At 42.1% G+C, this 26086-nt stretch overlaps 1 protein-coding gene and 1 long non-coding RNA gene across 2 annotated transcripts in view; both read right to left on the bottom strand.

Annotated features, from left to right (window-relative positions):
• LOC146817857 (amine sulfotransferase-like) overlaps positions 1-26086 on the bottom strand; it is a 627446-nt gene that overhangs the window by 275426 nt on the left and 325934 nt on the right. The gene's annotated exons all lie outside the window — the stretch shown is intronic.
• Positions 11957-15259, bottom strand: LOC146817858 (uncharacterized). Its single transcript, XR_014963026.1, has 3 exons — positions 14424-15259; positions 13546-13643; positions 11957-12086 (listed from the first exon to the last, which is right to left on the bottom strand). It is a non-coding gene; the product is annotated as an uncharacterized LOC146817858 (long non-coding RNA).

Here is a 26086-nt window from a genome sequence, read left to right as displayed (position 1 = left end):
TCTGGAACATCAATGTTGATAATTGAAATTGAACTGTTATTCCTTGGAGTAGAAGCCAATGGAGTTTTTATATTGACTGTACCATATCCACTGAGACCGAGTGGCTTACGGAGCTTGATCCTAGAACTTTTCCACAATTTCAAGAAACTGCATGTGAACTTTATTGTGCCATAGTGAGAGGCAGAGAAAAAGACTTTGCATTGATCCACTTACAGTCACAATCCGAACTCAGTTAAAAATGGAGTCTGGAAATTCGAACCGTACACACTAATGAATAATAGGTATACTTATTGTAGGAGTAATCATAGTGATAGCTGTAGTCATCACTATAGCCATTATCAGTTCACACGAAGCTGAGGGTAGGGGAGTGGGAGTACATGGGACGTCCACACCTACCACCTCCAGCACAAAAGAGGGTAACTTAGGTGCTGACAGTTTTTTGATCGAACAGACTAGTTGCTTATTACATGTAGATTTGTCCAGAGGTGATTATACACTGAATGTTTATGGGAAATTATTCTATGAATAAGTGGAATACCATTGATGTGAGAGATTGCTATATAGGCATGCAATTGCCAGCATCAGTTGCTGTATTAGCTATCATCATCTGCCCTTGACATATGGCATTAGTTGTAGCTTGCTGCTTAGCATGTTTAATGGAAAGGGTCATTACGAGTACTATTTTTCAAATTATGACTTAGTGCTGTCTGAGGTTCCTGCTTACAAGCATCTGAACAAGTATGATTATTACAAGCAAGAAGAGAGAATGCGGAAGAACTTCATACCTACTGTTACATTAGATACAGCTTCTGCTTATAGACATAACCTGACTTGTATATTAATTGACATAGAAAGGAAATTCGTAGACCAAGTAGAGGATAGCCATATGTCACTAATGGTTAAGCTTAACAGTAGAGAGGGAAACATTGAATGGACCAAGGAAGAGTTAGCTCACAAGGCTAAGGGGAGTTATGATCCAATAGCTTTGGACTGGGAACAGCAAGGGAAGCTTTGCATCAAACGAGTACAGACATATTATGACACCATATTTGTGGGACAGAGTGTGTGTGATCATATCTTCACAATTGATTCTACTTAAAAAAAAATCCTACAAGACGCAGTGCAAGTGGTGCCGAATGTGTATTTCATGTGTGGGACAAATGCGTATGTGCATCTGCCGAACAATTGGTATGGCACATGCTATGTTGCTGTTGTGTTTCATAACATATACCATGTGGAAGATTTAAAGAATTTGGCAGGAGGGTTACTGCACAGAGAAAAGCATGGAGATGTGTTTGGAGCCATGATACCTAGCTTGGGAGGTGTTTTAAATGATGTCAAGATGAGAAGATTATCACCTATAGTTGATAAGTTGTCATTCAATACAGCTCAGTCATTGTTGCTTGTAGATGGAGAGGTGGTCTTGATACAAGCTATGGTGATGCAGAACCACCTTGCTTTAGACGTGTTGTTAGCAAAAGAGGGCGGAGTCTGTAAAATGTTGAGAGTTCAACAATGAGGTACTTATATCCCAGACCATAGTAAAGATCTGAGGAAGTATATAAGTAACATCACTGAGATACACCACGAGATACATGATTTGGCAACTGAGGGAATTTGGGACAAGGTTGGAAAGCGATTTGGGAAAGTTGCAAGTTAATTTGCAAGCCTTGGAAAAGGAATCATTGGTTATATCCTGAAGACAATAGTAATAGTTGAGGTTTGTGTCATTTTGCTGATGGCAATGGTGAAAGCTTGTAAGTGGCATCAGTCTAGAAGAGCTGAGAATTCTCAGGACAGTTATTATGACAATCTCAAGAGCCTAGAAAAGTTTTGACAGGGAAGTCTGGCTACAACTTCTGTTTAGGTCGATCCTTTCTACAGGGAGTGTAATGTGGGTGTGATGGCACTTGTCATCAGATGGGGGAATGTTGAGAGCACAGATTTTGTTCGTACGTTTGTAGGGGTGCATTATATTCATAGGTAGTTCGCACCTACACACAATCCTTTGTGGTACTGATTTATGGCATTAGACATGAACTGTAATAACATGAAAAGTGATGCGTTAGGGGTGTTTCTAGAGTAAATGTGAAGCAATTGACATTGCCAAAACGTGTGTTTAGCTGAAAACATTAATGTGAATAATTTGTACCGGTTGCCGATAATCATCCATGTATCTGATGTGCTTATGTAGCGTGTTAACATAGAGATGCTCAGAAAAAAGTATTCATTATATGTAATATTATGAGGCCCTTGTGCCATTTTTCATGGTGGACTGTTTCTGTAGACCTAGATTGTACTTTCCCTGGAAGCTCTTGCATTAGACTTAATAGCGGAATTCCATGTGCATGTTGAATTTGTTCTTTCTCACGTTTCTGTTGCAGGTTGGGAATTCATTCTTGTTAGCTAGAATAATGTCTTTGTTTAGGAGTTAGGCTTAGGGAGAAGAGGATACATTGAGCACTGATACTGATAATGAAGGCTGTTGTACTTTTTCAGCGGAGCAAGCCTTCGAATCAAGGTCTACTTGCCCAGGCTTTTGGTCATTGCTGCCTGGTGAAAATCTACCTATGAGGTGGTGTCCTGTACAGATGGTGTGATGTCCCAATGCATTCTTGGATGTTCTTTGAGGAATGATGTATTGAAGTTATGGACTGTGTTGGGGGATTCTTGCCTTGCCTTGAGGGAGAAAGGGCATCTTAGAACGAGCTCTGCAGATTAATGCTCCTTGACTCATCCAAACGTGAAGAGACTTCTTAGGAAGATTTCACACGCTGACACCTTTATGGATCTTGCCTTAGGGAAATGCTTAGTAGGGATGTCACATTAGAGATAGAGTAGGGTCAGACTAATGCTTTACACTTATGAACCTCCAATGAAGGGGAATCTTGATATTTGTTAGGTTATTTTCTGTATTTTGATCCTCAAACTGGTTATCCTGTGCATGTTGCACAGTCTCAACTTTACCTGTAGGTTTGGCTTTGTTTTACTTCCAATATATTTTACACCCTCATCTTGAGGTTTTTGTATTTCCAACTGTTCTTGGCTTTGTAACTAACAAATTAAAACTTATCAGGATTTTGTGATTCATAGGAGTCATAGTTCATTGGAACAGTATTAATTGATTAGCTAATGATTTCTCTCCTCCTTACATTTCTATGCTGAGAAAACGAGATATTGACTTGGGGGTTCCAGAGGTAATCTAGAACGTGGAATCCAGCTCCCTCAGGAATTTAACATTTTAAGATAAGTTAAAAGTAAATTCATCCAGAAAGCTGATCAACATAATGTTGCTCTTGGTGCCCACTAAGAAACAATTGAGAGAAACACTTACTTGATATAATAACTTAAATTCCAAAAATGCTGCCTCTCAGTCCTTAATTTGTAAAAATAAAAATGTAGGTGTTTAAAGGTTTTCTCAGGAGCACATTGCTGACTCAGCTGAATGACAAAGATGTCAAATAACAATGCTGTTTAGTCTTGGTTCTACCTCATATGTCATTCATCTTCCATCTTGCACTTTCTGTCAATACATCTCACAAATGCAGGTTCTTTATAATCCATGCTTTCTCTCTTTGTTACTGTTTTTCCATATCTCTTACTACTGCTACATCCTCATTGTGCTTTTCTTGCTCTTCTAAGTACAAAGCCTGATGATGAAAATTAAGGAGCGTTTTATAGTCTGGCAGTTCGAGGAACTCTGTGCATCAAACCCTCAGTCCACCTAGTGTATTTGGAGTCAGGCGGATTGATAGCACTGCCCCTGCTGGCTCCATCATCTGAAAGAATACTGACAGACCGCCACCACTACTTCCAGCGGAAGTTCCAATGTATTTTGGTTTCAAACCAAAATATCTGGAGATACTGGATGAAAAAACGTACAATGACTCCAACTCTCTAGCAGAAAACCTGCAGGGTGTAAGTGTTCAAGTTCAAGTCTATTTTATTTACCTAGTTACCTAAAATCATTGCAATAAAATGCAGCAGATAATAAAACCAAAGACATACAACAATATAAAAGAATATGACAAATTGCTATAGCAGAATTGAGTAGATTTAAGAATCGTCACCACCATTTAAAGCGCAAGTAGATCTATAAAGTGCGAGCAGGATTCCAGCGAGTTTAACCACCACTTTCCCCAGTAGATCATTTACAGCAAATCTTGATGTATAAAGTGTATAGTTAGTTAAAACCATTACACTACCAGCTAGTCATTACGAGCCTATGTCCCGTTTGTTCATATTATAAAAGGTATTAAAATGGTAATAACATACATTCATAAAAGGTGATGTTCGCTATGCGATTGTGCAAATTCATTCTTATTTAACCCCATTAGTCTGTGCTGTGGCTTCTAACTCCTTTTTGAAGATGTCAAAGAATTGACTATGCAGATGTTCAGCATGAGCTATCGTAGGTGCAGCGATTCCGTAAGTGCTTGCCTGCAATTCCAATTTCCCAGAGCTCTTAGGGGCATATTAACAAGCCAGGCGATAAAATTATCGCCGCTTTAGCGGCAGAAAACTGCCGCTAAAGCGGCGATAATGGGCTTGATAATATGCTCTATGGAATTCCAATTGAAGCCCAGGTTAGATGTCCTTCACATCTAACCTGGGCTTCAACTGGAATTCCATAGAGCATATTATCAAGCCCATTATCGCCGTTTTAGCGGCAGTTTTCTGCCGCTAAAGCGGCGATAATTTTATCGCCTGGCTTGATAATATGCCCCTTAGTTCTTTACATAGCAAGGCCCTTCAACAAGGGCGGACAAATGCAAAAAACATGTGTCATGGTTTCATCAAATGAGTTGCATTGTCAGGATTTTTTGCTCGTGCCAGTCCCCATTTCGGGGTATAATCCAAGGTCGGAAAGACCCTAGCCACAAAGTCATGAACTTTTTCTTGATGTGAATTGAGTGGCTGGCCCCCAAATACGGTTGCTCGAATTTAGGACCAACCACCCAGGTGACTGCTTTACAAGGTTGCTCTTATCCTCCAGTCGACTTATCATCTGGACACATTTTTTCTCAGTTTTCTTTTTTAATACAGCCTGGGTTGCCTGTCTGCAAAATAGTTTCAGCTCAAACGTGGGAGTCCAAGGATTCCCTTGCAGCAAACTGAGCTTTGTAACATCATTTTAAAAAAACGCCTCTCCTGGTCAAGGTTTGCGTTGCCAGGGCAAACTCGAGCCTTACTCTCAGAAGGTGGGAGATTAGCTCATATGGTCTGATCTGAAGGGAATCCGGAGGTTTTACATCACGTCTGAGCATCAGTTCACTGCCGTATTCTAGTGTTGGCAAACATTTGGCTTTAATCACAGTTAGATGTGGCATCAGAGAGTGACCCCACAGTTCTTTGAAAGGGTTACGAACGCAAAGTTCAAAGCTGAAGCTTTTTCCTTGATCATATCTTTCAGGGGGGCAAAGGAGGCCCATGAGTCTAGCCTAATTCCCAGATATTTATAGGAGGTTTTTTCTTCTATCGGCTGGCTGTTAAGCCACCACCAGCCCTGTCCGGTGATGCACTTCAAGTGACATCATTTTCTTTTTTTGAATATTGATTTCAAGGTAGTTATCCATTGTGTACCTGGAGAACTCGTCGATTAATCCTTGCAGCCCCACTTGTGTTTGACTTAACAAAAGTAGTCATAGAGAATGTTGGAAATGAGGTGGCCTCCCAGATTTAGGGCATGAAAAGGCACTTTATCAAGGATACTTGAAAGATTAGAGATATACAGATTAAAAAACAGGGGGGCAAGAACACACACCTGCTTCTATCCCATTGTTGTTGATACAGTCATTGAAAGATGCATTTTGTCCCCCACTTTGAGCTTTATTTGCATGTTGCTGCAGAGCATTTTAATGGTTCTTAAAAGGTTTGGAGGAACACCCCAAGCTGATAGCTTGGCCCACATGTTTCCACGGGGTACACCTTTGAAAGCCACCTTTACGTCAACGAAACACATACATATGGGTAGGCAAGAATTGCAAGCTCTCTCCATTAGCAGGCCCACTGTCATCAAATTTGTGAGAGTGCCTTGTTCTTTCATTAACCCTGTTTGTTATAAAAGGGATTCTTCCTAACATTGTTGCCCACTTGGAGAGGTCATGCAGCTATAGAGATGAGAAGTGTTTGAGTTCTACATCTAATAAGGCTATGAAGCAGTAGCTGCTTGGCGAGGATGCGTTACCGCCTTTAAAGACCGGGTAGATGATTGAGCCTCACCAGCTCACCGGCATGTTCCCTGAAAGCAGAATCTTCTTGTACATTATTGCTAAGTGCTTTACCCAGGTCTGCTTTAATATGGTTTGTGGGATGCTGTTGGGACTTGGTGCACAGTTGGAGAGAGACCCAACTATCATTTTAATGAGTGCATCAATTGAGTAGCTTAGTCCCTTGAGTTCAAGCAGAAAGTGGCTTTCCATAGGGATTTCCAGTTCTTCAGTTTCTGGGCTTACCTCACATACTGGGTGTGTTAAAATATGGGCTTTAAGGAACTCCACCCAGGCCACTGCACTGATATTAGCATTATTGGCAGCCTGCAAGCCTTTTTCTAGATCGATAATGATCCTTAAGAACCTATAAGCTTTGCCTAGAAGCTCTCATCAATCAATGAAGTCGTACTTGTAGAGCTCGGGCACAAGAGGGCATCCAGGAGCGTTTTTGGGACCCTACCTCTTTTTTAGGTCTTCTACGATCCTCCCTCCGTCTTGTGATTAACAGGTTGTTTCATGGGATGATCCTTATTTCCTTCAGAGGGTGACTAATTCTTTACTTTACAATGCAAATGTTTTTTGGTAGTTCAGTCTTTCTCCTGCTGCTGATGACCATACTTGTCTGTGAGCTTTTGGCAGGATACGTTGCCATTTTTTAGTCTGTGAAAGACGCCCAAGCTCTTACTGGCTTCAGTTTGTTCTTGACAGCAGTTTCCAATACTTCTAGTAACCTAGCGGCTAGGGCTTGGATATTATCCGATTTCCATTTTAGCCTCTTAAGGGTTACTGTATTGGCTTGTTCAATCAGAACTTGTGCGGGGAAGAGTCTAGAGGGCTTGGTTCTTAATCATACATTTTGGGGCTGGTGGTCACTTTCAGAGCAAATATCGATCCTGAAGTGCACAACCATCTTGAATATGTTGAAACTCACCATGGTGTAATCTATATATGATGCTGTATTGATTGAGGCCCAGGTCCATGCTGCTGGAATGGCTCCCTTAAATCTCCCGTTCAGGATTGCCAGCCCTGTGTGTTGACAAGCTCTTAGCATTATTCAACCTATTTTGTCTGGGTGTCTTGTCTGTGGGTAGATTTGCTGCTGTAATACACCAGGCAAGGCACTTCTTGCCTATTCTTCTGGAGAATCGTTGGGCTGCTGGAAGAGATTCATATTGAAATCTCCAGTTACTAGAAAGTTTGATGTCACATGCTCCCTTTTCGAGGCGGTTAGTTGGTCAATCTCTCAACCAAGGTTTCCTTGACTCTGAGATTGATGTAAACATTGAGTAGCATCAAGGGTATACCACCCGTTGGGACCACCCTTCCAGAACTAGTTCCTGTATTCATGAATCTTGCATAACCGATGTTTTTACCCTTATGGATATGTTTGAACTGATGTAGACTGATAGACCTACTTTGGGCCTGACATATTTGCTTGATTTCTGTGCTCAGACCAGGTGCTCCTCGAATCTGATGAGTTCAATGTTCGTTGTGGCCCATGTCGCCTGGAGAGCTATCACGTCAAGTTTTTCCACTCCTGTGTGGGGTCTGGGTCTTCTGTTTTAGCAGGTAAGACACCCACATTCCAAGAACAGATACGAGGATTGTCATTTGCGTTTGCTGGGTGTAAGTGTTATTACGTAATGTTTAGTAACAAATTACCACAAGGGTTTGTCTTTGAAAAACAAAAAAAGTTAGGTGTGTGGCCACCTAAGATGGCAACTGCACACCAAACGTGCAGTGTCTGCAAAGGATCTGCAATGACAGCGGTTCCTATGAAGCCACAAAAATTACTGCTGGGCCGGCAGTGATCTCGAGGTAATGGCAGGTTGCAGTCCACAATGGTGACAAAGGTAATAACCTCCACCACCCTGGCAGACAGATGGACTGATCGCTAAAACTATAAATCAGCCTCCAAGTCTTGACATCAAGCGTGAGTTCCATTACCCACCACCGGTAACCACTGGGGCAAATTAAGTAATGCACTCAACTCTGACTTCTGCTAGATTATGGTTGAATCAATTCTTTGATTAGGGAAGGAGCTGAGGACTCTCATCAGAGAGGAGTAACCAAAGATTTATGAGCTGTCAATAGCTGAAGCAATGGGTTAGGTCCTACTACAGAGATAGGTAAAATTAAAGAGGAAAGAAGGTCAAACGAGGGTAAGTTGGGATGCCAGTTTTAGAGCATTTGATATTCCACTATTAATGCAGAACTTTCTATAGGTGACTATTTTTATCATCTTCAGTCACTCTGTTAGTCATTGTATGAATGATAGTTCACTCTGTTGACTGCTGTGCCATTCTGTCATTTTATGATAGCATTCACCAAATTTAATATCTTCAAGGAATTGAGGTTCTTCAAAGAAAAATTGAATATCTGTGCAGTGCAGCACAAATCTGTTGAATGGGGAAAGCCCAAGGGCGTCATCCACCATAATGGTGTGTGCCTACTGCCAACTCACAAGGTTCTGGAGAGAGTGACGATTAGTGACAGCTGATTGTCAGGGTCATGGGCCTTTTTTATTCTACCCCAGGAAGAGGTATCTACTGACCCTTTCTTTGAAAATCCATAGCTTTTGTGTGTGTGTGTGTGTGTGTGTGTGTGTGTGAGTGGGGGGGTGTGGGTGCGGATGTGGCTGAAATATTTGTGGTTTATAATGAAGTTGTATCTGTGTGACTGGTGTTCATTTTGTGGACACAACACATATTACACAAGGTAGCTCCTTGCGTAATAGCTATGGCCTACGGAGCAGTCACCAGATTTCCCCTGTGACCTGCACCTTTGACACTTCATAATGACTTCTGCAATACCCGGTTTCAGGGTTGCAATTAACATGAGTCATATAACTAACCCTGGGCGGTAAAATCCGCTCAGATGGCGGAGTTTGCGGATTTTTGGCAACTTTGCATTCCGTAGAATGCGGAGTTATCAAAAACTCTGCGATCCACGGCGTAGCGGAGTTTTTCCCTTGTTCACGCTTTCAAAATGCTTTTTCAGGCAGCCAGCCGCGCGATACCGTGAGGGTGTGCAATCACAAACAAGTCATTCGGACACTCCATCGGACATCAGGCAGAAGTTTGGTGAAGCTCGCCATGCCGAATACGCAAAATTTGCAATCTGGAGAAGAATATCTCTCGAGCAGCATAAAACCTTCTCGAAAATGATGATTTGGCTGAAAAAAACTCCTCAGATTGACATTTGGCTGTACTTTTTTCGTGCAAGTAGTCTTTTTGTCTTTTTTTTACTTTTTTTTTGGAGAGGCAGGTAGTGCCCCATAGTCTCCATTTTCCTGTTCCTGTCCAGCAGGCTCCTCCCAGTGCTTTGTCCATGTCCTGTTCACTTTTCATTTGGATTTGGAGCTGGAAGGATCACTCTGTGTCTGCTGCATCATATATCATTGCATTTGAGGACAAGTAAACATGTCTGTGTAGTGGTGGAGTCGAGTCACAAGTGTAGTAGGGGTGGTGTGACTGACAGCTGTGCATGCCATTGATTTAGTTACTGTGGAAAATGCTATGTTGCTGTATATGTGACATGTGTGCTCTGTCCTGCTCAGTCAAACTCTAAGCTAAGTGGAGGTTGGGTGGGCGCCGTGGGCCTACTCTGTCCTGCTGCAGGTTAATGCTGGAAACAGACAACAGAGTAGACATGATTTAGCCATGCCGCTATGAAAGTGTTTGCACTCCTCTGTAATTTATGCTTTTTTTCTCCTTGATTTTTTTAATATCCCTTTTGGTTTTCCATCTACACTTACAGGCCGGCCTTTACCCTGTGCTAAACAGAGAAAAGCAACTCACCTCGCCTACCAATCTGCGTCCGCCAGGCAGGCAGTGGCACCCAAGATTGATGGATGCAGCGTCCATGGAAGGGACAACCAAGAGAAATGCCGAGATGCAACTCCCAAATTTGACCAGGATAACATACAGTAACACTTTAGTATCAACAATCATCATCTTTTAAGTAATTTTATTGATTTTTTCTCTTCAATCGTTACGACTGTGTGTTTTTATTGTTTGCTCTCTGCTTATAATTGATCCCTACAGCTATTTTTTTATTTTCTTTGCTAGCTTTTAAAAATAACCCCGGTACAACAGAAGTCAAAATGTATGTAATTTGGGTCTCTCTGAGGGCAGACAGGCATGGCAAATTGCACAATAATTAATAATATACTGCTGCTCTCTTCTGTCTACTAGTCTGGTTAGTAAGTAATACTTATCATTAACCATAAAGTCATCATCATCATCATCATCATGCATGAATTTCCTTTTTCTCCCTTAACAGATTTATGGATATGATGGTCGTCTGTAAGATTGTGTTTTGTTGTTTGTCCATGCATAGTGTTTTTCTTTGTCAAACCTTTCCCCAAACCCCCTTCCCAACCATTCATCAAATACTAACCATCTTCCCCCAGACTGTGTGATTTATATTGAGGTGTGACTAAATTAAATGTACACCAATAATTGATCACACGCTTGCTGGGGCGGATGTGGTGAAAGCAACACTGATTCAATTTCAAGGCAGGGCGAGGACTTTCTTCTGCTTGCCCACCCATGAGCAGTATATTTGCAAGTCAATTTTTTGTCCAAAGGAACCTAATCCATCATAATTAATTGCCGGCATCGATTGGATTCATCTTCCTCCTTTAACAGCACTAAAGGTTATGCTTGTGTCGAGTGACTCGACACAACTACAGTTTGTAACTTACTGTTGTACTAGGCTATCCACGCCACCATTATGTTTTATTTTACTTTAGCATTGCTAATCAGCATTATTATGGTTTATTGTTTGGCAGTATTCTTGTGTACTGTACTGTACTTCGTTCTACTTCTCCTTCCAGAGTCTTTTTCAGGCAACTGACTGTCTCATTTCTTTTTTTTTTTTTGCAAATGCTACTGCCAGTGTCTACTACTACCACTACACCCATGGCATCTTGGGAAATCAAACCATCATCACCATGCAGCCATCGCTGTGCCTAAGCTTAAACATCAATCACACGTAAGAGAAGAAGTTTCGGGGAGGCATAGTTAATAATGGAAATTAATTCACACACCCAAACCCGTGAGTCCTGTTGCAGAATGCATAGACTAGGAGGAGAGACTGACAGTACTAGTAGGACAAGTCACTCAGTGAGGGTACCGCATCTATATTTTCATATGTTACAAAAAATCGGCAGATTATTTAAATGAAACACTGGCTGTGGCCCTGACCAGCAAAGGAAACCGTGTGACGTAAAAGAGTAACCCCCCCACAAAACATTTACATCATATGTAAAGTTTAAGTATAAATATAATTTAATCCCCTAACAAAAATGAACTATGTAAAAAATTATCCCACAACACCTGACCCACCCCTCTACCTAACCCCAGCCAATGTCCAAAAAGAATAGTCCAACAAATGTCCGTTCAAAAATAAAATTGTCCCTATAACCCCAACTTTTCCCCAACGTGCACACAATACCCACCCACCAAAAAAAGAAATAAAAAAGGGGCAATCCAATGGGATCTCTCTATCGGCGGGCTCGCAGTCGCAGGCTAACCGTCAGGATCTCCTGCTTTAGTTCCTTTACCTGCTCCTCTAGGCACATTTGGAGGAGCATGCGGCGCTTAAAAGATCGACAATTGCATCCACAGGGGGGGGCAGCAATTTTCGAGGAAGTGAGGCACGTGGCTGCCAGACTGCGGTACCGTACCACTGGAGGGGCCTGGCTAGGGCCCGGGGCATTGGAGGAGGCGGAAGCTGCTGCCGCCTCCTCCTCCGCCAGAACCACCAGCCGCAGGTATTCTGTACGGATGGCCTACAGCTTCTGCCACCGGGCCATGGCTGCCAACTCCTTCCTGTCTGGTTTAGATGATTTTGGTTCTGAAGGAGTAGCTATATCAAGAAGAAAGAAGAATATTGTAACCAATGTACTCTTAGCAAAACAGTAAGACAAATTAATTCTGAACATAGTGGTACAGTAGCACTAACAAGCACAGTAAATAACATTTGTGGTATCTATCCTTCCACTTCCTCTGCCTCTAACATTTGTGGGAGTTTCAGGCATTATACTAGCACTATGGACTCACTCGAGTAGTACACCAGTCTTCTTCTTCTCTCTTGTTTAGCTAAATTAAGTAACCTTGTTGTAGCCGGCATGCCAGCTCAGTCAGCTTGCGCCCAAGACACATACTCGTTGTGACGCAAACTCAAATTAGTTTTATTTACTACTGTCTGCATGTGGGGAAGCAGACTACTACACAATCATCATATTTTTCTATTATGGGTGGCACTGACCATTCTCTGTTACATCAAGTGCAACTGCTCAATTTCACTTTCACCCTGCCCTGACTACTACTCTTCAACAAGACAGATGATATCTGATCCAAATGATCATTGCTTATATGTGGGACGACAATGACTTTAGGTACTTTGTTTTGATTGATTGTGTAACCATGCAGCCGATAGGCCACTCATGGCAGGCTGACACAGTCAAAAATAAATTACCATAGGTAGGGAGTGGGCCTCGGAGTCGGAGGGAGGTGCTTGATAACAACATACATACACAATATACATGCTGTGCTTGCAAACTACTGTGTGTCAAGGGAGTATTCTGAAAATACAACTTCTATTCTTCTTGGCTTTGCTACTCTGGCGCGGTTTCTTTTTCTTTTACGTTCTCTTCAAAGACTCTTCATCCAGTGACAGTCTCCACCTATGCTATCTATGATGAATACCACCCAAGCATCCGCCCATTCAAAGTAAACATGTCTACCATTCTTCTTAATCTCTCAACAAACCTTAGTTTGTTTCACCAACAACAACAAATTTTTTAAACCATCACCGATGCGTCCTTCCTTCCTTGCTTGCCTTTGAGTTTGACCCATTAAACACCCTTGAGGATTCTTGCTATCCACCCATACAGTTTCACCCACCCAGGCAGGCCTCTTTTCTTTCACCTTCCACCCATCCTTCAACCACCCATGCATCTGATTCCTATCAGCCACCTATGCATGCATCCCACACATCCTTCTCTGCCAGTCATATATATTACATCTTGCCTGTCATTCCTCCTTCCATCCTTCTTTCCCTTTTCGTTCAACCCATCCATCAAGGTAATCTGATCTGACTCTTAGTCTTCTCCATAAAACTTTCACAGCTGTGTTGAAGTCAGATAGAAGAGGCCATCAGTTACTCAACTACTCCCGCCGCTAATGCTATTGCTATAATGCTTAGTAAAGGGTGTCTTCTTCAACCGTTGTTCACAACAACTTAGTCTTTCTCAACTTACACAACACCCTTGCAGCGAGTGTGTAACTATTGTCAATAAGTCGGGAATATAAGTATAACTTACCACAACCCGCCACTGCTGCTGGCTCACCCACCCCTGTGGCAGCTGCCGCATCCACTGCTCCCTCCTGGCCCCGGCACTGGTGGTCATGGTCGGTACGCCTAGAAAAAACATTACACATTTTTTAGATGCCATATACACCTCCCCCTATTTTTCACTAGCAAGAAAAGTTAAAATACATACATATACCACACACAGCACTACAAATCGGGTAGTAGAGTAGAGTAGACACTACGGGCCCGATTCACAGAACTAACTTAGGACAAAATCCTGAACTTACTAACATTTTGGTATTCCCAGAAGGCACTTACTCATTTTGGTTTTCACAGAAGGCACATACTCATCAATGAGTAAGTGCCTTCTGTGAATACTAAAATGAGTAAGTGCCTTCTGTGAATACCAAAATGAGTAAATGGTAGTAAGTTTAGGATTTTGCCTTAAGTAAGTTCTGTGAATCGGGCCCTACTAGTAGTAGTATGTACTATCCTATCAAAAATAGTAAAATATCTAGTTGGACTTTTTGTTGGTGGGATTTTTCGAAAAGCCTCTCAAGATTAAGAAGACTAGAAGAGGCCAACCCAAAGGACTGGACTCGGTGGCTAGAGCTATTGGTGAATCTGAGTTTTAATAAAACCTTTTAAATAAAGAGTGGCCTACTGGGCAAGCTTAGCTACCGACAGACTAATAATAGTAGTTTTACAGAGAGTTTTAGCAGAGGCAGTTAGAGGCAGGGATAACAAGAATTTAGAAACAGATAGTATAGTTCGAAGATGATTTGGTCAAAAATAGAATTAGGAAACGGAAATGATAGTTCGGACAAAATAAGGTGCAGTAAAAGGTAGGGAAATATAATTATTAATATTGACACCAGGAAGACTTACTGGGGCCAACAGGGGAGCCCTCGTTAGAGGAGCTGTCCTGGCATTGGCGTTCTCCAGCTGCTCCCGCCAACTCCAACCCTGTTTTCTTGCCCCTGGGTGCCGATCATGTAAGATATAATAAAGAAAGAGACCAACATTGATGATTGGTATGAAACAAATAAAATATTTTAAAAAACGCTCAAAAAACATTTTTGGAAACAACAATTGGAATAAAATTGATCTATCTAATCTAATCGACTGGTAGTATCTTGGAATTAACGGACCGTCTAGTTATTATATTTATGAACACTAATCCAGTGTTCCATTCTGAGTCCAGAATACTATGCCTAAGTACCACCTGACCTACCCCACCTATTCAGACAGGCCAAATGTTACCTAAGTCTGCATTTCCATTTATTTTAGTCCTCAAAAATGCATAGATGGAGGACACATGCATACATTTTTGCATACACCAAATTGTTGGTTGGTTGCTTGCTGCTGATGTTCTGCTAAGCCTATTACTCCCTCACTAAACAAACTACAAAAGGTTCTATTAAGGACTGGAGTAAGCAGCACTCAACAGCACATAACGTGAGGGAGGATGCATCACGCAGACCACTTAAAAATTACCAACTAATACTAGTAACTAAACTACCTTTCCACCACTATCTTAGTGACAGGTGGACAAAGGAAGGACTAGAGTCTCTATAGCATTACCAAACTTAAGTTCTCTAAACTCTTACATAATCAGCCCAAGCGAGTGCAAAGTTGCAAACAACAAGTAAGATTAGAAGCGCCGAGCACCTGTGTCTAGATGAATAACAATCACAGAAGATGTTTAAACTTAATTTACCAACAATGTAAGCAGCAGCATTCTTACTATTAGGAAAAAAATTATATTCGTAATAACAGTAACACAGTCTTGAGAATACACAAAACTACTAGTATTAGCTACTCACCAAGCCCCACGACCTCTACACCTAGCAGGTCCAGCAGGTTCTGTTCCCGGTCCAAGACGTCTGACCCCCAATGGGTCAGCTGGAAATGGGTGTGCCGGACCCCAGAGCAGCAGAACACTGCCCGGCGCACCTTCGCCCACCGGCGTGACGCCTGCTGCCCAGGTCAAGGGGAGGTGGCGCTGCAAATAAAAAACAAGGGCAGACACCTCCGCCTCGTCGAAAAGGGACCGGGCCTGCACCCCTGGCGGGGTGAGTCTGCCACAAGGCAGGCGGCTCTTTGGCGCAGGCGCCTTGCCCTTGGCGCCGGTACACTTTCCCTTAGCCATGGTTCTGGGGTGGGCGTAAAAGAAAATTTAACAGGAAAAAATAAAGTTAGGGAAAGAAGTAGGAGAGTAAAGAAGGAAAATAAAACAGTAGAAAAGTAAAAAAAATGCAGTAAAAGTAGAAATAAAACACAAAATATAGACTTAGGGACAGAGATGGATAGATAATAAATAAAAAAGTTCAGAAAAACAGTGTAAAAAACAAAGGATTAAAAAGATTGAAAAGGGATTGAACAGCAGGCCACAGAACCATGCAAAAGATAGGAAAACAGGAGGGCCACGCCCCTTGACGACCGCGTGGTGAAGTTTGCGTGATATTTTCCCCGAACACGTCATCCGCGTTGCCGAACATCTAAAACATCTCGTGAGCATACGCGAGCGCACGCGGAAACAAGCAACTCCGCATGCTCGCGTAGCTACTCGTAGCGTCACAGAATTTTTGTGCATCTTCGCGTAGCGCGGCTACGCGAACTTTGCCCACGGTTACATATAAAAACCCCTAGCTCAAACAAGTTGATTGGTTTGGGCTTCTGAGTCCCCTGATATGTAGCGCAATGGCTCAACTTCATTTGGAATATTTAACATTTGACTTCCTAATCCACATCATAAAACCATTTAGGGCACCTAGCCCATACTGTGTAGGAAACATGGACAAGTGTATGTGACAGTGCTCTCAGCCATGTTCAGAAATATGACACCTAACAGAGTAACTCCTTTTTGATTGGGCTATGGCTAACTGACCTGTTCCCCCAGATTTGTTTAATTTCTGTCACTCTTGGAGAAAGATTCTAGGCTAGTGGCCCTTAACTGGATGAATGCTGAAGCAATGAATCAAGTGCCCATGGACTCTCGTAACTACTGGAGGAGGCGTTTGCAGAAAGCGAGGCAGTGCAGCACCGTAATGTTTTAAAGCACATTTTCAGTTCTGCATTGTGGGATGCTCTGTAACTGGATTAATGCTAGGGCCAGGACTCTAAGGCCAGGGACTCTCATGCATCTTGGAGAAGGTGTTGGCAGGAGGTTGGGCAGTCCACCATCTGCATGCTATATAGCATAGCAGTGCTAGTGGAATGTAGGATGTCCTGGACTGTGACCAGGTGAAAACCAGGCCAGGACCGGACTCGTCTGCACTAATCAGCAGCCGGAAGAGGATAGGCTGGGCCACCTCCCTTTCATTTAATTTTTCAGCAAGGATCCAAAAGCGCCAACTCGGGGGACCGGTTACAGCTAACCCTGACTGAAGGTTGTCACTACATACTCATTCCTGGAACAGGCACTATGAGTTATCTCAAAGGAGGTTGATTTAGTGGAGGGGTGGCTTTCCATTGAGGATAACAATGTTATGAGTTCCTCCCCAGATGCACACATTGTCAAAACCTAACGCAACCAGATAAGGAAGGGCAGTGCTCCCAGTAAAGCTCCAATGTTCAGTGAAGATCAACTTATTGAGACAGCTCCCTCGATTGTTTCAGCATGTGGCTAAACAGAATAAAAAGGGCCAACCAGCCGTCAAAAGCATTGGCCAATGCAGATATTAATTTGGCCTACATCCTCTCTTCTGTCTCCTTGGATCGTGGACGTATTAACCTTTCTGACTCTTTTTATGTACTAAATTTCAAAGTTTGTTACAAGTATGTGTCCTCTTCCTGATCAGCTAAGCAATGTTGAAATTTATGTATCAAAATTTTCAACATCAGTTTCTACTGCAACACCCATGACAACCATGCGTTTAATAGTTCCTTCCACTTTGGTGACTGAACCTACTGTTTCAGTTACAACCGTGCTCGCTCCTAATGAGAGCACCCTAACAGCGTTCTAGGTGGGCAGCAACAAATCACTTCTACAGTCACTCCGGGTCTCACAGAGGGGCACATGAAAACAGGAAGAGGGAGGGGAGTCATTGATCCATATCGGCCCAGGGGAAGAGGTGCACTCTCCGGTATTCCCTGGAAACATTCAATCAGTGCTAACAGCACTACCCTTCCAGGGAGCCCATATGCGTTCGTATTTGTGGGGGACCCCACCTGCTCTGGACACCAATTTCTCCATTACAGCACAGTAATCCATGCTCCTCTCTCACTCATGGGTAGGCGGGCAGATTCACCCCTCCAGTTTTGGATCAGATCCCTCTTGACAAAGGCCTATCCCACATATTGCGGTTTTGTTGGACTGGGAGGGGTGCCTAAAGACCTACTCTCATACTGATGGAAGGCTATCGCATTCACCAAGAGTTAGGCAGAACAAGTGCAATGATGGCAGCATACTGTGTAGTAAACATTAGTATTGAACAGCGCATTTTTAACCCATTTAACTGAAATAAGGCTGACAAGCTCACTCACCTTTTTAAAAGTTTAGCTGCTGTTTGCTTAACTCACCCTTGGCCTACATCAGATAGATGTGGAGGCCTGCATAGTACAGGAGTGGTGACTCTGCATTGGTTGTATGCATGCCTGCGAAGGGTACAGTACAAGGATGGTGCAGTACAGTGCAGTACATGTGTGGTTAGTACAAGTGCACAAGTACAATCAATGAGGGGTAAAGAGTTGAGCAATGCGCATATAGTGTGAGTGTGTTCTGGCTAATGGTTTCATTTTTTATAGTCCAGACCTGCCTGGTAAAGGCGTGGAGGAGGAGAGGAATCCCCCCTGACAATTTTGTGGATTGCTGCATTTCTATGAGCTGTATGGTGAAACACTGGAGGGAAAATGACAAGACTTCCTTTACATTTAGAAGACTGGTCTTTGATTCAGTGATAGATGACAAATGAAGGGCTGTGACACATCTCAGGACGGGAGATCAAGCTAATAAGAGAAGTAGTGCTGGTGGTCTGGGATTAACCTTTTGATGAACATTTCACTGTGGCTGACATCCAGGTATGAACTCTGATCACTCTCATCTGCTGTGGCAGACCTCTTTCATGAAGGAGCTCTGCCACAGGAGGCACACCTCTGGATGGAGGAACATTTTGCAATTGGACACAGTAACCATAACCCTCTTTTTGCAGTTCTGGATATTCCTGCTGTCACCTGAGATACTTAAGCCAAGACACAAGGAGTGTCACAAATATAACTATGAGAAATTAGGTTTTTGCTTGACTGGGGATAAGACCTGGTCAAGCAACAGCCTTCATCCCTGGTAGGGTAAACAACAAAAAGTCACTCAATTAACCTGGGTTTAACCCTGGGTAGATTGGCTCAAAAAGCAGTCAGGCTTTACAAACTGGGGAAAGTATCTATGCAACACTTTAGAAAAAGACAGTAATTTTTAATAAATTATTTGACACCAAAATGACAGAAATCCAATCAGTGGTACCGAATTTATCAATTTTGAAAGTTTTTAGTAAAAACTAGCACCTACAAGATCAAAGGGCCAACTGTGAAAATCTAGTCACAGGAGACAGGGTCAAAGTCGAAAAATATGGATGACCACGATAGAGCGCTCTTTGGAAACAATAGTGGATTGGTCCTGGTTAGCACTTACCTTTGGCCTGGCTGCAGGTGGTATTGGCGGGAGCATTATTGTGGGGTAGCCTCTGGATGAAGTTACAGTGAAGATTTTTACGTTCGGACATAATCGCGTTTTTAGAATTTGAAAATTTCAAGTGGGACGAGGCATTATGCTGTAGCCGAGGACAGTTCCAGGATGCCGGGTAACCCTTTGGCGAAGGGCCACTGAACAGGATTTGCAGCTACAGAGAAGAACGTGACAGGAGCAGCCATGAAGTCAGGCCTACTGGCGGGAATGCACCTTGGGTAGCCCGATGCGCAGGTTAGTCCAGGTCTTCATTTTGTTCTCAGAGCAGATTTCAGACAAAACTTTTCCAAGTCACAAGTTTTGGATGTTAGCTTTCTAAGTACTTTTAGCACTAAAGGCAAGGGTCCAAGACTGATGGGATACCACTTGGGGGTTTCACGACTCACTCTGACTGGGTCCAGGTGCGGGTTCAAGATAGTAAGAGCCTTTTATGTCCCTGTGGCTCTGAACAGGAGGCCATCAAACAAGCCCTCGGAGTCACTCTGGAAGTCCTGGGTTCAGGTGAAGATGTAGGGCTCAAATAGCAGGGCTGGTCTCTGAGGGATCAAGGCATGCTCCATGCAGGCTGCAGGCAGCAAAGCAGTTCTTCTAGGTGCATCCAAGCAGTCTTGTGGAGTACACAGCAGACCACAACAGCTAGCAGTCCTCTACAAGTCCTTCTGCTGCTCCACAAAGTGAACTGAAGAGTGGCACTGAGAGCGCTATTTTTATACCTGGTACCTTCTTTGAAGTTGGAAGAAGTCTCCAGAGATTTCTCTTTGAAATGCTGGGAATATCCTAACTCCCCTGTCTTCACTACAAAGCTGGCATCAGAGACAATGTGGAGTTGACAAGCTCTTTTTGTGAAGGCAGAGCGCAGTCTCTTCAATTGCAAGTGGGACTGTGACTTGCTCTGCCACCCCATCTTCCTACTAGATGGTCCATTCAGGCACACTTAATCCTTCTATTGTGTGACTGTCTGAGAGGAATTTACAAAGTCTAACTTTCACTTACATCCAGTCATGTGACCGAGGAGAGGATTTAGGCATCAAATGGCTAAGGGAAGGAAAACACCAACTTTCTAAAAGTGGCATTTTCAAAATTGTAATTTAAAATCCGACTTAACCTATTAAAGAGGATTTTTACTTATAATTTTAAAGCTACCGAACATAAAGTTAGTATCTTTCCTCAATTGAAAGGTAGCACTTATTTAGTGTAATAAACCAACCTATATTATCCTATGGAAGCGATAGGCCTCACAGTAGTGAAAAATTAGGACTTTTTCACTACCAGGACAAGTAGAACATAAAAGTTAAAGTCAACCTTTTAATTACAATGCACCTTTCAATATGGGTTACCTAGGGCCTGCCTTAGGAGTAAATTGTATGCAATAATAGGGGAGTTTAAGGCTTGGCAAGGGGATTAGATTGCTAAATTGAATTAGCAGTTTACAACTGCTTTCAGGCTGCAACGGAGGCCTGAGTCATGTTTTAGGAAGCAATTTAAGCATTAAGCGCTGTAGGCCCCCTGGTAGCATCTAATTTACAGTCCCTGGGTATATGGTATACCACTCTGTAATGGACTTAACGTAAATTAAATATGGCAATCAGGTGTAAACCAATTTACCATGTTTAGGGGTGTGAGAACAAGCACTTTAGCACTTTAATTTGCCTGAGTAAAGTATACAGAGTCTTCAGGGCAATAAAAACTAATTCAGCAAAAAATGGAGGGAAAAAGGCAACAATGTTTAGGGATGACCCTGCAGAGAGGGCCAGGTTCAACAATGACTATCAAAGATAATATGTTAAGATTATGTTGGCATCCAGGCAACCTCCCACCATTATTAATTGACATGATTAGGAATAATTCTAAATACATTTTTTTTTGTCTTTTCTTTGATGACCACCCAGACGATCTTATAGATGTTTTGTTAATTTGTGAAGTTTCATTAGGAATTTGCTCCTGAAGCCATTAATGGCTCTGAAGGCAATCACCCCTTGATGGCTCCATGCTGCATATTCATAGGCCAACAAATGTTCACAGAGGGCTTTTAATAGAGGCCCTAGAGATAGGGACGAAATTGCAAGGTAAAGAGCTAAACATAAATGTATTCTTAAAAAGAGAAAAGCATATCTAAGGGAAGAGACATGGGAAATCTTGGTTGCTTCTTGCTATTTTGGAATATCATTAATTATAATCAATTGCTTAATGGTCAAACTCCATCATTGGGAGTGCACATTACAGCCGACCAATGGATATCACATTTTCACATTTTGAAAGGATTTATTGTTACCTGGATGATGAGAAGTGGTCTCATACGCCTCCGCGTAGCCCCACTACGCCCACTGCGCCCAGGGCTAGTCCAGTCATGTTTTGACCTATGAATAGGTCTAAGCTCTGGGGTCTATTCATAGGTATGGGCCTAGTGCAGAGCCATTGGAATTATGTGATTCTGAATTCGCAGCAATTTTTCGCATAGTTATAGATTTGTTGCATTTGCTACATATTTCATCATCTGTTGAATAATCTGCACATTTTGACTAAAAAGTAAATTGCTTTTAGCTCAAAAGGTTATAATGTAACTAAAACTGCAGCAGCACGTGTTGCCATGCATTGAAATGCCCTTTGCAAAGGATGATTGGCCACCATACTGTTGTTTATTCCTATATTTGGGTATTAAACTGGAACGAATGCTGTGCAACCACACCCAGATAGTACAGTGTTACAAGTATAAAACTTCCAAAACAATGAAATATTACTATCACAAAATGTGTTGCATTACGCCACACAATTTGTCTTTTCTTACCACATTATTTGCTCAGCCGTAATACATAATTTGACCCTCCCTGATGCATAATTCCAGTGGACCTGGTCTAGATCTATCTTTGGTTGATTTTCTTAGGGCATTGCATACAGAAATTTCAGCCTATGTTAAGAATGGTGAATGTATGAAGGGCCAGATTTATTAGGCGCTTGTGTTGCTCCTGTGTCAGACAAGGCAAAACAAGGCAACAAAAGCCCTTAGCTGGGATTTACTAACTCATGCAAAGAAACCTTGAATGCCTCTGCATGGTTTAGTAAAACCAAGGTAATGCAAGACACTACATTTCGCTGCCTTGTATTACCTTGCAGAACTAAAGAAAATACCAATGCTGACAAATATCTGTGCTATTTGACTGTAGAAGAAAAATGTAACAACTACGTCCGTACTAATTAATAGTATTTTATTCAGACTTGATCTGTTTTTTTTCATACAAAATGAATTGTTTTAAGAAGATATTCTGATCTGAACACACAATGATAATTCAAAATAATGAACAACAGGGAGAAAAAGTATTCACATACGGCAATTAATACATTCACTACAAAAGAAAAATAAACACTGGGACTCAACTGCCCAAATGGCCGAGGAACGAATCTGACAATCAATCATACACCACTCCTCATTCATACAAAACACTCACACAAACAACTAAACTCACTATGCCTTTGGTAGTAAATGGGAACAACCAAAGGGATCTCCACACACGCACACTTTGGAAAAAAGTACCGTTGTAGGGGTATACAAAAAGTATATTCAATTTGTCATCAATTTGTAACAACATAAAGCAAAGCACCCCAACGGACTACAAATACACATGGCTGGAGAAAACAGAGAAAAGGTCTACGCGTTTCGAACCCCGTTGATTTTAGATGCTGGGGTTCTCTTCAGGACCATAACACCAGAGGGTAGTGTTTGAAAAGTGCCCTTTTTAGAATTTCAAAGAGGGATACACTTGCAAGTTAATGAGACCCAGGAGCCGAGCAGGGAAGTACGGCTGAAGAGGAGGAATCAATCCGTCGTAATAAAATCCAGTCAGAGCGGGACAATCCGCGCTTGATGCAGAGTAAGCATCAAGAACACATCCGGGGAAGGAAGCTTCCTTCCCCGGATGTGTTCGAAGACGCCGGTGTTCAGCCACGAATTAGTTTCGTCACTCGAGGCCTGTTACATAGATTGCTGCTCGCCCACCCCGCAGACTGTGTGTGGAAGACTAGCTTACTCTGCATCAAGCGCGGATTGTCCCGCTCTGACTGGATTTTATGCAAGAAAATGTATTATAGTATTAAGTGGTGTTATTTGAAATTACTTTTAATACTTTTGGTGCTACTCGGTGCGCACTGGAAAACCCAGGCTAAAATTAAGGACTAATTTAAATACAATTAATTTCACTGTGAAATGTGTCCTAGGGAGAGGAGTGTAAGAGAGGGAGGGGTAAAACAGATGAAAGGGAAGAGGAGGAGAATGGGAGAAGGAGAGAAAGTGTGGAGAGAGTGGCTAAGAGGCAGATGAAATAGGAGTAAGGGAAGGCGAGAGTGGGGAGAAATTAGAAAAGGATTGGAAGAGAGAAGCAGAAAATGTTAAAAGGTAAAAAGTGTGAAGGGGTAACAGAAGAAAAGAAGGAAGGGATCAGGTGAGAAAGGTAAATGAATGTGCTGAAAAGAAGGAACAGAATGTGTGAGGAAAAGGTCAATTCAATTAAAATCAATAGAAACTTTATTCAGCCACGTTCTGGCCTTAAAAGTACACTTCACATAAAAGAACAGATACAGTTTGGATTTAAAACTACACTACGAATGTGATTAAAAGCACAGGTAAAATTCACTCATATTATTAAAAAAAGTTTCCAGATAGGCCCAAGCCATTGCTGTTATCAACCCATACTTTTTTCTTTTACGTATTGCCCCTGATAAAAAGCTTGCAGCCCTATAACAAATGAGTGGGGAGGAAAGCATTTGTAGATAAATCATTGCTGGTCTTACTTGTGCAAAATAGCAATCTCTAAAAAGTGATAAAATATGTTTTGCTCGCAGCTCAGTATAAAAACCACAGAAAAACAAAGTGCAACAAATCTTGGTCAGAGAAATTATCGCATGCACAAGGTTGTAGGGTTCCTAACTGTGAGAAACCTTTAGGTACAGTAAGGGACTGGTGGATACAATTAAATCTAAATCTGGATTAAAGAAAACAATGTTGCAAATTATTAACAAAAGACCAAAAAGGTTGATTTAAAATCCCAGGACTTACAATCATAAAATGTCTGCATGTAGGTTTCTTAAGTTCATTTAATTCCCTATCCAGATTTCTCCTTGTTAAGAATTGAGTTTTTATACATCCTCGGGGTGCAGCTTTCTTGGTTGATTAAATAGCTCTGGTTGCCCGAGAGCTGAAAGCTGCCAAGAAACATACTTTAACCAGGGAATATCTGCAACTCTGTCTAACATCATGCAGTCATCAAAAATAATTTGGTTTAGATCTAGCTTATCTCTAGACCAAATGTTTAGCCACCATATCAAGGGTGCTGCAGCAATGTTATCTGTAATGCATCCCTGCCTTAGTTCCTCATATACCATGAAAGCTGGAATGCTGAAAGGAGCAGCTAAGAGTTTACATAAGTGTTTGTTTAATACTCCTTGTAGTTCATTACACTCCTTGTAGCCCCATACCACACTACCATACACTGTCATGGGGATGCTTTTCTCATTAGAAATCTGCAGCAGTGGTGGTATGGGTTTACTCCATAATCTTCTAGCGAAATCCAGTGAGGCTCCAGCTGCTCTTGCCAAAGTGATTTTCTTTAGTGCACGCTGTGCCACCCAAGTGCCATTTTCATCGAATAACACACCCAAGTATGGGTATGTTGGTACATTGGTTAGTACTCCACCTTTACATGTAAGGGATTACATCTGCATATAAAAGAGCAGAAATTAATTCAGAAGCTACTCTTGGGATGTCTAAACATGAGTCTGATAGCACTGTCCCAACTTATTTATGTAAAGTGTAAATAAAACCGGTGCAAGAATGCACCCCTGCCTCACTCCTGTTTTTACCTTCCAGGCTTTAGTTAGGGAGCCATTCTCATTATATCTTACAGAGACAGTCAAATTAAGATCGGACCAATGCTGGAAACATACTAAGTTACTGTCTACCCCTATTTCAAGCAGCAATTGCCATAGCTTAGACTTGTTTACCCTATCAAAAGCAGACGTTAAATCCATAAAAGCCAAAAACATAAACCCTTTTTTGGCTAGGGTATATTTGTTGGTGATCATGAGTAGGTTCATTGATTGCTCCACTGTACCCCTGCCCTTGCGAAAACCAAATTGCAGTTCAGACAACACATCTTTTTTTTTTCCAACCAAATGCTTAAATGATCTAAAATTAGTTTGCCCATTATTTTTGCTGCGGAATCCAGGAAGGAGATCGGGCGATAACAGGCAGGATCTTCCCTGGCACCTTTTTTTATAAATTGGCAAAATCACCTCCGTTGACCATGAGTGGGGTAGACCTACCCTTGTAGGCGCATTGAACACCTCTGTTAAAATGTTCGCCCATGTACCAGAGTCTGATTTATATAGGTCCACAGGTACCCATCGGGGCCAGGGGCTTTCTGTGCAGACATACCCTCAATCACTTTCTGTACCTCTTTTACCTCAAATCCTAAAGCGAGTGGTATAGCAATCGGTACCCAGGAGGAGTTTGTTTGTTTTATAGCAACCTCTGCATAGATCTGCTCAAAGTGAATAGCCCACCGATCGGCAGGAAAAACGCACTCAGTTCTTGTCGTATTATTATCTTTAAAAAAGGGGCTATTTACTACCTTTCAGAATTTGGGACTATCTGCTTGTGTACTCGCCTGTGTTAGTTCCTACCATGTCTGTTCCCTTAAAGCAGCCTTCCTTAGTTTTAGAGCCAAATCATATGCTTTCCTTCGGCTTTTAATCAGCTCAGGATCTCTAGGTAAACCTTTTAGTGCGACCATTAGGGCTTTGTGAGCTTTAGAGCAATCGGCATTAAACCACTTAGCCACCTTAATACCCTCCAAGCTCTTTTTACCTGTTAGCTTTT

Source organism: Triturus cristatus, chromosome 6 (assembly GCF_964204655.1).
Source record: "Triturus cristatus chromosome 6, aTriCri1.1, whole genome shotgun sequence".
Classification (NCBI taxonomy): domain Eukaryota; kingdom Metazoa; phylum Chordata; class Amphibia; order Caudata; family Salamandridae; genus Triturus; species Triturus cristatus.
Note: the sequence above shows the minus strand (reverse complement) of the source record. Positions and strands in the feature narration are given on the sequence as shown.